Below are 16,021 nucleotides of genomic sequence, written 5' to 3' on the forward strand. Positions count from 1 at the left end.
TCTTTCAAAGATTTCCCGATTCACTTGCCCGCTTGAAAAGATGCTTAAAAAGGATACCTCACCATGGGGGCCATCGCAGACCAAGCCGATTCAGGAACTCAAGGCTCAAATGCAGTCCCTACCTCCTCTCCGGGTCCCTTCTACAAGAAGACGCATACTCCAGACAGATGCAAGTGATAAATGTTGAGGTGTAGTCTTGATAGAAGAACTGAATAGCAAGCGCAACATCTGTGGATACATGAGTGAGAGATTTAATCCATCAGAACAACATTATCATTCTACGTTCAAAGAAATCCTAGCGGTCAAGTACGGGATACAAAAGTTCGAGTTCCATTTGATTGGGCATAAGTTTATCGTCGAGATTGTAGACACCCCATTTTGGCTCGGGGATAAAGAGTGGATCATATGAAAGAAAATGAGGCTATGGGGCAAAATGGTCAAATTTAACCTAGACCGATCAGAAGTTTAAACATAAATAGAGTGGCGTGATAGAAACAGAACAAGAAATAGAAGAAAAGCAGACAAATATCAACCCGGTCAATGATGGTCAAAGAATGGTCAATGGCTAGACTTTGTCAAAGTCAAAGTCAAACTTGGCCATCAGAAGATCCAACCATAAGCAACGATTGACCGGTAAAAGACTCGTGGCATGCATTGTTTTGACAATTGGAAATAGATCGAGTCCAGTCAAGGATGGTCAAAGTGCTAATTAGAGAAGTCAAGTCAAAATTGGTCTATTGGTTAACTATTGACCAAAGGTCAACCATATCAAGGCCAATTGGGAAAATTACTCATTGGATTACGGATCAACTTGAATTTTTTATGGTGGATAGATGTCAAGAGGTTCACTCAGGAATTTTATAGTATCTATAACTCATCATGGATCCCAAGATATGACTTTTCGAAATTCCCGATTTAGGAAGGAATGATCAAAGATACTACTTCTCTGCACTTTGAGAATCGATAAAATCAGTTGGCTTTAACTGAAGCAATTTGTCTTGAAACTATTCTTTTCTTGAAATTCAATAAGTCAATGATCTCTAGGCACAAAAATCACCTCAAACACTTATTAGAACTGGGAGATAAAATTCCCGGAAGATAGGATGTCAGAGAGGTGGATCTGAGACAGCCCAGTTTAAGATATAAACACACATTTCGGGATTGATTTTGATCCAAATGGCACAATTATTGAGGCCACAACATGCGTAATCGAGTTAGATCGATTTGGTGGGTATCCCACCCTGAGATTCTACTTGAACTGGGAGAATGAGAACTTAAAGTTAATTATGCGCACAGCGATGAACAATAAATAGACTCAGGACGTCGGGGAAAATAATTTCTTTAAAATCGCTCGAGTCGTATTTACATACAAGGTCAACTTCCATGTATTCTTGACTCCTCAAGCTCCAAGTCTATGAAAAAAATATTGGGGTGGTATAAAGAAAATTTTTCCCAAAATCGTCAATAATTTTGTACCAGTCCAAAAATGACCTGTATCAAGGAACAAACTTTTTTGGCATGCTTCTTGAAGTCGATACGACTTGAAATTTGAATGACACGCGCCTAACACATGACCATTTCATTAAAAAAAAAAGACATCTTGGGCAGGGGCAGCTTAGTTTTTTTTCCTTAAATTTGTTGAAACCCCTTTACCTTAATAAGAATCATAGACAGCCCTTGGATCAAAGCCCTTTTTACCCTGTAATCACCATCAATCCATCATATTTAAGTGAAAACTTCCCCATTTTGTAGCGGGTCACCTGATATCATCGGCACTCTGAAAATTCTTGCCCAAGCTTCAAAATGGATGCTCTCATTTCCTACTTTCCCCATTGAGAAACCGACAGCACCTCTTCCCCCTTTCTTCTTCATCGGCTGCTACTTAAGGTCAATCTCGGCCACCTCCAGCCATCTCCCACCTACATGATTGCCACCATTACTTCCCTCTCCACCCCCTATTTCCATCCCAAGTGATCATGTAGCCACCGGAGACCTCCATCCGCCCACATAGCTGTGGATTTGAGAGCTCTTTGGAGAGCTATCTTGTTGTGTCTTCATCAAACATCCTCCTTCTACCTTTCTTCTTTCTTTTTACACTTTGTTTGTGGCTTAAAGGGGCTTATTGGAGCCAAGAGGAGCATAGGCTAAGTTGAAGGAGTCACGGCCATCCCATCCTTAAGGAGAGCCGAGAGCCCCCTTATCCTTTCTTCCATTATTGGAGCCTCGGTCTTAGAATCATGATAGGGCTATCTTGATGTATGTTTTGTGATGATTTGATGATGTTCCTTGTGTGGCCACTTCCTTTCATGTGAAAAATCAGGATTGAACTTAACTTTAACCTTAAAATCAGACTTGTCTTGAGCTAGAATGAGCATACACGAACATGAATCTAAGTATAATCGACTTAATGGAAGCTAAATCGGCCTAGCAACCAATGGTTGAACATGAAAAATGAAATGGAGGTCTCAGCCCCTATATCCATCACTAGGCTGAATGAAATAAATGAGCTAGGAACTCTGACTTTGAGTGTTCTTAGTAGGTTTATGCTAGATTCGTGTTATAAATCATGCTTAGGAGTTCATGGAGTGATCCTGGCATTCACATGGCTGGTCTGAAAATTGATGCATTCTTCATGTTCATATATTTGTTGTTGAGTTGTGTGAGTTTTTGATATATTTGAGTGGTGTTGAATTGGAATTAAGTGTTTGTACCTTTTGATCTAGAAAAGTAGGAGTTAGGATGTGTTTAGTTGTTTGTTAAATCGGAGCCGCACAAACCAACTAAATAACCTAAAATTCGATTTAATAGACTTAAAATAAATAGAATCGGTTTAATATTGAATTGCTTTATTTAAACGAAATCGGTTCAATGATTCTAATGTGATAGAGGCCTGAACCATTTAGAATTCGAATGAGAGTGATCAAACTAGAAAAAGGGTCCATCGACCAAACGCAATTTCAAAATAATAATAATAATAATAATAATAATAATAATTAAGCCAGTTTGAGTGAGACGTGGAACTCTTGTTAAGATAAACTCGAATTGACTCCTTGAGACCCTCATTGGATCAATTAGAGTCGGTTCATTTCTATTTTAACTCAACGACTTCCGTTCACGAACCGGATAGGCTCATTGAATCTAGTATGGGCCCAAAGTACATTTTAGATTCCATGAGTCGATCCGTACCGGTCTTCGATCTTCCAAGGATCCAAACCGACATCACTTTGTATATAAATTGAATAGGTTTGGTGAGAACGAGGAAAAAATTAAATTGAACCGAGAGAAAGACAAAAATCGAGTAAGAAGGATTTGCATGGACATGTTACGATTAAAATTGATAAAACTTATAAAACATAGTTGGGCTCTAGTCGAATAAATGGACGTGGACTCACAAAACACTCATCCCATACAAACCATGAAATTGGATCATACATGAAAAATCACAATGAAAATATGCATATAGAGTAAATGGATAATGGGCCAAGAATTCTAAAATAATAGGTGGGCTGGGGCCTACTTAAGCCCCGTCCCAAGTTAAATTAAACTATCACTCATTCTATCATGCATACATATAAATTGGGTCTATGGAAGGCCCACTGAATAGTTGATCCATGATACATGCATACACATTCATCTAAGCCTGAATAGGGCCCTTGATCATTACATATAGTTACATGTCCAAAGTAAGCCCAAATTGCTCGATTTTAATTAGGATCATATGAGATGTGGGAAGACCTAATATAACCCGACTTGATAAATAAAATCGCCAATTTTAGACAATTAAGGTACGGAAAGGGCGCGTGACTTGGAAATCGCATGTAATAGAAAAGCCGAACCTTATCTTTGGTTTAAGACCTTCACTTTAAAGACATAAGTGGTAAAGTTGGGCTATAAATCCTTTATCTTAGGACGACTAATTGGCCTCGTATTCCAACGACCCCTAATTGATAGTGGCATTTCCTTTATTCGATCAATTCCGATCGGAGTATGACCCAAGTTCCATTCTATGTGCGGATCCAATGTTCGCACACAGATGGATATGTCTTCGTTCTCTAAGATGATTTAGTCCAAGCAGAAGCCAGTGTCTCATCCTCAACTATTTAGATGGGTCGAATGGTTCTCTAAATTTACTTTTAAGGTTAAACACATCAAAGGAAACACGATACTCTTGCTGATTTTCTCTCAAAGAATAATTAGGTATTTATTGGGCAGACTCCTCCTGCCATCTCTATGTTCACGACCCTTCAAGCACTGAATCAAGCTGTAGGAGCGCATTGGACGTTGAGACACCTAGAAACCTTAGAGGTGACATTCCCCCTAAGGTAGCGGAGCTGGTAAGGACAAAGACCATTCTCTTAAAATCTAAAGAATTCATCTGGGAGTATCAATTAAAGATCTTCTGAAACCATGGAGGCCTCACTCTCCATCCCCTAGAAATGCACTCTCGATATCCTTTCGTCCATCCATTCCAACACTCATTTAGCATGCCCTATCCTGAGGATGAAATGGTTGTTTTGGTATTTATGTCATAACTAGTCCATCAAAATTTAGTTTCATTTGGAGTGGATGCTCAACTTCCTCAATCGGAATCTCCTTGATTGGGAGACGCTCAGCTATCCCACTGAAGACAGAAACCCGAAGACTCATTTTATTCAAATCTTAGAATGGTTTCGCTCTCTTCAACAATGGAAGTAACTCTTTGAAGAAGAAGCTCAAAAGATACCGCCTTATCTTATGCTACACAAGTACACTATTATTATTTTCAAACAACCATGGAGTATGGTGCATCCTAAAGGAAGACCTCCCAGAGCACAAGGAAGGCCTGCATGTTTTCAACGAACTTATTCTTCTAAAGTTTGGAAAAGTCTCCTTACATTATTCTAGATCTCGAAGATCAACACCGAGAATTTCAAAGAGTAATATGTGAGAGGAATTGAGTAATTCCCCGAGTCAGATAGCCACCTGCTACTATAGAGGTGCCACAGGATTATCCAGAAGACTATTAGTAGATCAGATCGGCAATTCAACAGCATTGTAGGAGTATCACAGAGACCATCCAATCCTTCCATTAGATCCCGAAGATCCAAATTCCTTTGATCCAAATTATGTTATGCAAATGGACTCAAATCCACCACCACTTGTACCATTATCATCCATCGACCAAGCAAGAGCAAGTTCCTCTCATAATCCTACAAACACGTTCAAATGGCCCTAGTGGACAGATTGGTAGCGCATGATTAATGATGATCATTGACGCTACATGACAGACGATGAGCTGCAAGACATAGTAGAATAGTGACCTTTCCTAAAGCCATAGTGCTACAAGTCTGACACTGACTCTGAATGGTCATATCCAAACATGTTACAATCTCATGGGTGGTGAGTCATAAAAGAGATTTTACTAGGCTGTCCCGCCAGGCTATCCATGTATGCATTATTGAAGTATGTTTCAGTCTCAACATGTATTACTAGTATGCTGTCGTCCACGCCTATGATGGCCACAATAATCAAAACATCTGTATGTCTTTATGGTTAAGCTGTGCCTAATAGAATGGCACCTCTGCTTTGTATTGAGATCAAGGAATGAAAAGTACTTCTTAATAGACACACTTCCCTTCAATGACGTTCTAAGTTTTCTCCTTCTGGGCTAGGGGTTTGGGAACTCACAATAGTTTCTTCAATATTAAGAGCTAACCTAGGTATGCTTTGTGCTTGCCTCTTATGAGGATCCCTCACATCAGAAAATGGTCCTCCGATGTGATCCGTGATAATCCTAGGAAACCAGAAGAATTGATGGTAAGGGAACTGAGGTTTCGAAGCAAAGCTTGGGCTTAAGCAAATGCCTAAGTTCCTTTCCCTAATGCCCATAGTGTCCTTACAATGGCAACCCCCACTGAGACTTCCTAATCTACCGATGTTACTCATTCTGTCAACTCCCCGTTTGATAAATCCTTTGGAAACAAGTTTGATGCCCTCTATGAGGTATTCTACCTCAGTGAGGACGACAAGATCTCTGCTACTAACCTCCCCCTCACAAACCCTTATACCGTTTTCTCTAAATTGACTGCTTTCTCTCCAATTAGAAGCATTCGGTCTCTCATTTTCCAGTCTCCCCACCGTGTCAAGGAGTACGTTCAATCCACGAGGTTTGACCAACACCCGATTCAGGCCTCTGAAGCTGAATAGTTCGTGACCCTCTAGATTCCACTAGAATTTCCTCGTCAATGGACTTCCTAGGGATACACGCACCTCCATTTTGGAGTGATCAGACTAGCTCTCAGTTATCATGGCAGAAAGGGCTTGCCTGTCGTTGTGAGAATTGCCTTACTAGATACCAGATTTCTGGAGTACCAGTATGCCTACATTGGGACAATAGAAAGTACCCTAAATGTGGGGATAGTCTTTGTTACCCTTTTCCCAAATTTCAACATGGCTCTTTCAGAACCTCAGCTACTGACGGTTTTGAAAGTTCAACTCTAGATAATTGGAGCTCCTTAGGTTCAATAATCTATTGTGACCACTCTACACTACCAGATGGCTTCCGAGTTCAAACCATGCTTTGGATCTCTCACTTTTAGGGTCAGAAGAAGCTCTTATGATTTATGTAGATTCCATGAATTCACCCACGTGCATTCATGTTCCCCAATAGATCTCAAGACAAGAGCTTGTCAAACTACTCCCAAACAAGTAGGGCACTAACTATGAGCGGATGCACCAAAACGCTCTGCCCATTCAATCCTTGGATCCAAAGTTTGGCCAAAAGCTTGATGGAAAGGTAGGGATCACTTTCGACAACAAGATCATTTAGAACTCGGAACCATCTGCTCTTCCTATGTTCCAAACAATGATGATATTGCAGCCGAAAGAAGAAGGGATGCGAGATAATCCCTAGAACCAGAAGTAGATGTCCCTGATTCATTCGTTTAATAGTAAAAGAGGCCCAATATATTTCTTCTGAGAACCTAGAGGAAAACACTGGTACTAGAATGCTTGTGACCGTGGAGACTGTGACGATTGCTATCAGCAAAATGAAGACAAGAAAAAGAAGCCTTCTTTTTTTTCTAGGAGGCTTTAAGAGACACAAATCTCAAGCTGGACCCGACGGAGCCAGATGCTGAGAACGGTTTATTGATTCCCAAGAAAAAGAAAGTCTTGCCCCGCTATAAGTCCATATCTAAATGGGTTAAAAGGTAGAAGATGGAAGATCTCACAGAAGCTTGGGAATATCTCAAAGATCTAGTGCCACCCTCAATGGTTGAGAGTTTCATTAAAAGAATGGAGCAAAAAAAGCAATTAGTGGGAATCCCCCAAGCAGCTTTTGTCTGCATGTTCTATCATACTTCGCCAAGCTACGACGAGGAGTTCTCCCAGTTGGGGCAATTCATTGATGGCAAAGTGAGGCATATCCATGCCTTTAAAGTTTCAAATCCCACCAATTGTGATGAGCCTTGAAACCTCCAAAAGATTACCTCTGGTGAGACTGTCTTAAACTAGCAGTCTGAAAACGTTGCAACCTTGTCACGACCCGAAATTTCAGCAGAGTTTCCCCTATATTTTCTCAATATTTATTGTCATATAAACAATTCGTATATAGCCTGCTGTCCATAACTCCCAAAACATTTAACCAATCCTCCAGGCTCTACAAAAACATATAATCAATCCAGCAGGTTCTAATATGTATATAACTCTCAAGAGAGTATTTTTTCTCAACCATATCACTAAACCAACTAAACAAAAGTTTCAGGGCATAACATAACTACATAATTCTACAAGAACTTACTACTTAGACTATGGGTGAGTCTATCTGCCAAAATTATTTTTCGTACTAATCCCCGTTGTCCAAAAATTATCTCGTACAGCTAGTCTAGGTCCTAGCTTATCTGAAAAAATTATATATAGGAGGCTGTGAGCTACATTTCAATGAGTACGATATTCCAAAGTAAGAAGAATTAATACACTCATAATTCATAAAATATATATATATATATATATATATATATATATATACACATACATATATCTATATATTCTACCACAATATCGAGTCTAATATCAACCCAATCCTTTCATACAACTAACTCGACGAACAATCTCAACTAAATTATATGCATATCCTCATCAGCATATCTCATAAGCGGGCCCATTTTTCTATTCTGTCGGCTCCAATGGTCGTTCGGGCCCCTTTTCCTATTCCGCTGGGTCCAACGGCCGTTCAGGCTTCTCTTTCTATTTCGCCGGGTCCAGTGGCCATTTGGACCCCTTTTTCTATTCTGCCGGGTCCAGCGGCCGTTTGGGCCTCTCTTTCTATTTCATAGGGTCCAGCGGCCGTTCGAGCCTTTTTTTCTATTCCGCCGGATCCAACGATCTCATGACTATAATCACACAGTAATACTAGCATACACATATATCTAACTATATTCCTCAATCATTTAGTCACCTCCACTTCAATAACAACACATATAAATATTTACTATCATTTTACGATGGAAGAAAGTACTCACAAAGACCTCTAAAAAATGTAACTCAATGAGTCGAGCCTTCCGGGTATAATGTCTCGACTTCCTCTGCCCCTATTAAGTTATAAACATGGTTATAAAATCAAGTATAAATATGTATATGCATATTTATATTTCCAACTTAATCTATCCATGGAATTTTCATGATGAACTTCAACTCAATGAAGATCTTCCACATCAAATTCAGAACACCAGTTATGAAGTAACCCCACTCATTATAAACGAAATTTCATATCAATTATTTTACATGTTGTAATAGGAAATAAAACCAACATCGATAACTCTAAGCATATGTCAATCTTGCCTAATGACTTTTATGAACCCATCACATCCTTTAAGTAAGCTTATATCTTACCCTTCATCTTGAAAATAACTGAAGTGATTTGATGAAAAATAAATCGAATTTAGGCTACTCAACAGTGAGAATAAATCTAGAACTTAAACACTAGAAAATAGGTATCCATGCTTAGTTAATAATCAACCAACAACCCCATAATTTCAACGAATTGAGAGAAAAATGCTAAGATCTCTAAGCCATTACGTAAACCATTGTATATAAGGGCCAACATTAAGGCCAAAATCTGAAAGCAAAATATTAATATCAGCCATGGCATTAACACCACATTACCATATCACATATCAATTATTTAAAATCACTAGAAATAGGGCAGATTCAACTCATCACCATGGAATTTAAAACAAAACTCATTCCATCTCACTGTCACCAATAATACTCTCCATTTCTCCATGAATAAATTCTATACTCAAACTACCTTAAAACATTTCTTTCTATAATTCTTCATTTTAACTAATTGATTTCAGCTAATGGCAGGGCAATTAAATGAATCTAATAGGAAATAAAACTAATGCCAACAACTCTAAGCATATGACAAGTGTTCTTAATTACTTCATGAACACAATTCCAAATTTTAACTTACTAAAATAATTATGAAACACTCAAGCAAAACAACAACGGCAAGCCAAACGCCTCGACAAAATTCAGCTCCTAAAATGCTAAATCGAATTATCAATCCAACTTATTCAACTTACCACTCAAACAGATTTCTACTTCCTAATTTTAAAGAAACAGTTAACGCTAAGTGAATTGAAGACATAACCAAACTGGAGAAAAAAATTTCAGCTATCATATCAAAACTTTGTCAATATCCAACCAAAAATGCAAGATTAAACCCTTCCTTATGCGATGACTTCCTATCCCGATAGTTCCCCCTCTCACTGTTGTTGTTCTTCCTTTCTCCTCTCTCTCTCTCTGTTTTCTTCTTCGACCATACCAGCAGAAAACAGAGTAGCAGAAAACAGAGAAAAAAAGAAACAAAAAGAAAAGAAAAAGAAGAAGTCAATGGCGGTGGAATTGCTAACGGCAAGAATGAAGACCACGTGGGCCCTTTTTACACTTTTCTCTTTTTTTTTAATATAAAATTAAAGCACCAGCCACATAAACTATAGAATATAATATACATGTATATTATGTAAGCATGCATGTGTATATGTTGTATATATGCATGTTAAATCAATACCGTGTCTCACAATCTCCCCTACTGATAAAAATTTCGTCCATGGAATTATTTACCTGATATCAGAAAAATATATGGATATTTAACTCTCATAGAATTCTCGAGTTCCCAAGTGGCCTCTTCCCTCGAATGACTTCTCCACAACACCTTCACTAATAGGATTCTCTTGGTTCGAAGAACTTTCTCTTTCCTATCTGAAATCTCCATTGGTTCTTCATTGTATGTCAAGTCCTCATTTAGCTCCATTGGTTGATAACTCAGAATATGAGACGGGTCTGGCATATACTTACGTAACATTGACACATGAAACACGTTGTGAATAAGAGATAGTTTAGGGGGTAAAGCCAATCGATATGCCACCTTCCCAATGCGCTTTAGAATCTCGTATGGCCCGATATATCTGGGACTAAACTTCCCTTTCTTGCCTAATCTCATAATACCCTTCCATGGTGATACTTTTAAGAAAACTCGATCTCCTCCCTAAAACTCGAGGTCCTTTCTTCGTTTATTTACATAATTCTTCCGTCGCCTTGGAGCCATCTTTAATCTTTCCCTAATAACCTTGACCTTTTCAGCTGTTAAGTCGACTATTTTCAGTCCAGTTAATTGTCTCTCTCCAACCTCATTCCAACACAAAGGTGTTCGAGAAGCCCATCCATAAAGCGATTCGTAAGGAGCCATTCCAATACTTGATTGGTAAGTATTATTATTGGCGAATTCCATCAGAGGTAGATAATCATCCCAGCTGCCCTGAAATTCTATAACACACGCTCTTAGCATATCATCCAATGTCTGAATGGTCCTTTCGCTATGCCCGTCTAACTTAAGATGAAAAGCAGTGGTCAAATTCAGCTTTGTACCCATGACATTAACAAAACTATTCCAATACTTGGAAGTAAAATAGGTGCCTCTATATGATACTATAGATACCAACAAACCATGTAACCTCATGATCTCCTTAATGAACAATTGTGCTAATTAATCAGCACCAAATGTCGTTTTAAAGGGTAAAAAATGGGCAGATTTAGTTAGTCTATCAACTATCACTCATATAGAATCATGCCTCTTCCGTGTTTGAGGAAGTCCCGAAACAAAATCCATGGTGATCTTTTCCCATTTCCATTCAAGAACTGGAAGAGGCTGTAATTATCCGGACGAGTGTTGATGTTCTGCCTTAACCTGTTGACACACCAAACACTTAGCAACAAATTCAGCTATATCCTTTTTCATGTTATCCCACCAATAACTTCACTTCAAATTATAATATATCTTAGTGCTTCTCGGGTGCATTGCGTATGGTGAGCTATGGGCATGTGCAAGAATCTCTCTTTAATTCAATGTCGTCAGGTACACAGATTCGATTCCCGAACATAAGTGTGTCATCCTCTTTCAATAGAAATTCAAATTTTTTACCTTCCTTTACCTTGCCCACCTTTATTTTGTTTTTCATCTCTACCAAAAATAGATCTCCTTGTTGCGCTTCTCGAATTCGATCAACTAGCACTGGTTTCACATCATAGATAGCCATCATAGATCTAATCGTCTCTAATTTAATTTTCAATGACCTTAGCTCGTTAATAAGGGTGTCTTGAATACTCCACATACCTGCTAATCTTGCTGATGATTCTCGACTCAGTGCATCTGTCACGACATTTGCCTTCCCTGGAATATAGTTAATCGTGCAGTCGTAGTTTTTAATTAAGTCTATCCATCTTCTCTGTCTTAAGTTGAATTCTTTTTTAGTAAACAAATATTTCAAACTCTTGTGGTCAGTATAATTATCACATTTTGCTCCATACAGGTAATGTCTCCAGAGTTTGAGAGCAAACACTATTGCTGCCAATTCAAGATCGTGTGTCGAATAATTCTTCTCATGATTCCTTAGTTGCCGAGATGCGTAAGCCACCACTTTGCTATTTTGCATTAAGACGCAGCCTAAGCCTTGATGGGATGCATCACTATCGATCACAAACCCCTCATCAGTAGATGAAATAATTAGCATTGGGGCAGTAGTCAATCTTTTCTTCAACTCCTAGAAACTTTGGTCACACTTATCTGTCCACTCAAACTTTACACTGTTTCGCATTAACCGGGTCAGAGAGGGGCAGCAATAAGGGAAAATCATTCCACAAATCTTCGATAATAGCCTACTAATCCTAGAAAACTCCTCACCTCCGTTACATTTGTAGAATGACTCCAATTCAAAATAGCTTCAATTTTCGTAGGATCCACTAATACACCATCACATGAAATCATATGCCCGAGGAGTCCCATCTGATCTAGCCAAAACTCACATTTACTAAACTTGACATAAAGTTTTCTCTCCCTCAAAACCTGCAACACGACTCGGAGATGTTCTTCATGGTCATCCCTGTTTCTCGAGTATACCAATATATCATCGATAAAAACTATCACAAACTGATCAAGATATGGCTGGAAGACTTTATTCATTAAATCCGCAAAAGCTACAAGAGCATTCATTAAACCCAAAAGACATCACAAGGAATTCATAATGTCCATATCGAGTGCGAAAAACAGTCTTGGGCACATCAAAGTCCTTTACCTTCAGCTGGTGGTATCCCAATTGTACGCACCTGAATTTCATCTCGTTGAGGCACGCATACGCGCACCGATGCAACGCGGCTTGAAAATGTCCATCTTCCCAGGGACGCGCGACGAACGCACGTGAGAAGGAGTCGGCACCTACCATTTTATGTCCCGAAGGTCGAAGGTCGATAAGTTACTCGAGTCTGGGATACACCTAGTATGCTAAGGCAATAGCCTGTACGGAACCGAAAATTCTGAATTTGAGGGTTCTATTACGTGTGAGCTTATGCCCCATGCGCCCTTGCGGTACTCTAACTTGCTAGTCTTGCCATTTTATTTTATTTACAGCATGATTAGGATTGCACTTGACTCGCCCATTTTGACACTGTAAAGTCGATGAATTGAACGGATTAGGCCAAGGACCCGAAAGAAACACGTCAAGGAATCGGTTCGCTTTCCTCGCTTGACGATTCATCGAACCGTGATGGTCAAATTCCCGCGCGAACCAAGACCGTGATGTCTTGGGTTTACGTGTCCCTAGGTAACAATAGACTGAATCGATCTATTCGAAACTCAAATCTCTCACTCACCGATCAGGGAACCTTACAAATGAATGAGTAAATATACAAATGAATGTCCTCACACTGTGCATTTTGAATAACCGACAAATAAATTAAAGTAACACGAGCTCAATGAGCCAAGGGTCGAGTCTGACCGGACTAACAGGCGGCACAAGAATTGATCAATTCTCACGATAACCATTAAACCGTTCGAGCTCCCCGGTGATGTCTAATCGCAATTCACACACCCGATCCGAGTCGTTTTCCGCATAGATATTACTTGGAGCAGAGTGGTGACTCGGGACTAGACCCCATTCCGCACTCGGGTTAAGCGCGCTCGGTGTACATGGGGGTGTTAGACCCCGTGGTCGATAGTTTGGGGCATTGGACGCCGTGATAAGCGTGTCCTACGGGCTCAGGTTCGAACCCGACAAATCAGCAAAAAATAGTAGAAAACAAAGGAAAATAGATAGAAGCAAATGAAAACAGACAAAAACTGATAAATATAGACAAATACAGACAAGTTGTGTATTAAATTGAATTTACGTGATTTAACCAATTATTAATCGAGATTGATTGAAAAACAATAATCCTAACCTAGGCAAGCAAATAAATATGCTAAAATGCAATTCTAGGTCGACTATGCGTACGTGGATCATTTTTAAGATTATTTTGTATAGTGTTACTGCGATTTCACTGATTATACCAAACATGTATATTGACTCTAGATTTGAAATCTAAAGTCCTGTCTAACCATCTTCTAATGTTTGAATAATTCGAATGAAGGGTTAGTCAAATTTCGTATGTTTTATTACAGAAATACAGATCTAATCACCCGAATCTATGGTAGGATGACAGAAACACTGAAAACGGACAAAGTAGGCTATGGAAATGATACTTGCACCCGAACGGATTGCCCATCTCCAACTGTAGATCGAAATGTTTGAATCACCCTAACATATAGGGAGTCAGCGATTCACGAAAAGACGATTATGCCATTGAACTGTAAAATATGTACAGTGTTCATGCGAAATTTGAGATCATGTGACGCGGACTATCGAAAGTCGGTAGCTGGTGCCGATCGATCTCTTGGGTCTATTAGGGTCATGCCAACCCTGAAAAAGCTAAGAAAACGATCGTTCCGCTCGGGAGTGGTCTAAGGAAGGTTCGTGCACCTCGACCCGAGCTGCCTCAAATCGGGCCCGGACTTGAGTTAAGGCGCACGAGCATTCCCTAGATGCCCATGCTACAGGGATTAAATGTCTCGATGCTTTCTAAATTGTGGGTTTTAAAAGGGCGTTTCCAACGTTTCATGATTCGTCAACACGATTACAAATTAATAACCGATTCGTGCAATTTATTTAAGGCAAATGATTTACTTATCTAAATGATACGTCTCATTTTCCCATATGTGGAATTACTTTAGTGACTATCGTCCTATGTCTTCGGTACTATGGGTTTATGAAGCGATTCGTGACACGAAGACCAAGACGTGTCCTCAAGGGCCAAGGATGACCGGTCAATGATGGTCGATACACTCTTGGACCCCTGTGGGCCCGAGATAGTCATCGATATCCAAATCCATACTCGTCAACTTAAAACTAATGCGTTTAACATATAAGTCATCATTCTAACAATGCCTAACAAAACATATAGTTGCATGCAATCATACATCAATTACGATTATAACCCACATACTTTACTAAATCGATGCCGCCATAATCACGAGAAACGCATACAAGCATGTAAGCATACACAAATATAATATTGACGGAATCGATAAAACGGCTCCGATCCATAGAAGCAAAAGAAAACACAAAAACACGTATCGTCATATCATGTACGCATAGTAAGCAAGACAAAAACATATTAATAGAACATGCATATTGTCGATCTGGGACTCAAATAGGACGGGTTGTAAATCCTTTATTATTATTATCTAAAAGAAATTGTCTGAGGATTGAATCGAATAATTTCAAAAGAACTGGGATTGATTCGAATCGCCTGAAAAGTTCAATGGTTGAATTGAGAATGTTGAAAATGGTCCAGGACTTGATTGAAATAGATCTGAAAGTTAGGGCTAGTCTGGAGAAAATTAAAATAACAGTAGGGACTGAACTGAAGCACTTAGAAAAGTTTTCTGAACTGATTTAAATTGTCTGGAATGTTAAGGACTGCATAGAAAATACTGAAAGTGGCCCAGGACCTGTTTGGAACGAATTTTGAAAGTTTGGGGCAGATTGGAAAAGAGGGAAAAATGTTTCAGGGACTGAACTGAAACATAAGTAAAAGTTTCTTAGACCGATTTGAATCGTCTGAAAAGTTAAGCGCTGAGCAGAAAATACTGAAAATGGCCCAGGACCTATTTGGAACGAAATTAAAAGTTTGGGGCTGATCGGAAAAGAGGGAAAATGTTCCAGGGACTGAACTGAAATAGAAATAAAAGTTTCCTAGACTGATTTGAATCATCTGGAAAGTTAAGGACCGCGTAGAAAATATTGAAAATGGTCCAAAACTCGTTTGAAACGGATTTGAAAGTTTATGACTGATCTAAAAAATGAAAATAACTGTAGGGATTAAACTGAAATAGAATGAAAAGTTTGTAAAATCGAGTTTGGAATAGTCCCGTTCATCGACACGATTCATAAACATTCACTTCACGACATCATCATCCATGCAGGCATTAACATACGAAAATGAGGCCCTAAGTATGCCACTAAGTGGTGATTTACCTAGCTTCGGGGAGAGAAGAAGGATTCCATGAGTCGGGTCGGACCGGGCGAGTCGGATATCCAGTCGGGTTTGGCAAACCCGGCTAGAGGAAAACGTCCAGGGAGAAGGAACTAGTTGGTCCGAACGGCTT

The sequence above is a fragment of the Punica granatum genome, chromosome 4 (genome assembly GCF_007655135.1).
Source record: "Punica granatum isolate Tunisia-2019 chromosome 4, ASM765513v2, whole genome shotgun sequence".
Lineage (NCBI taxonomy): Eukaryota > Viridiplantae > Streptophyta > Magnoliopsida > Myrtales > Lythraceae > Punica > Punica granatum.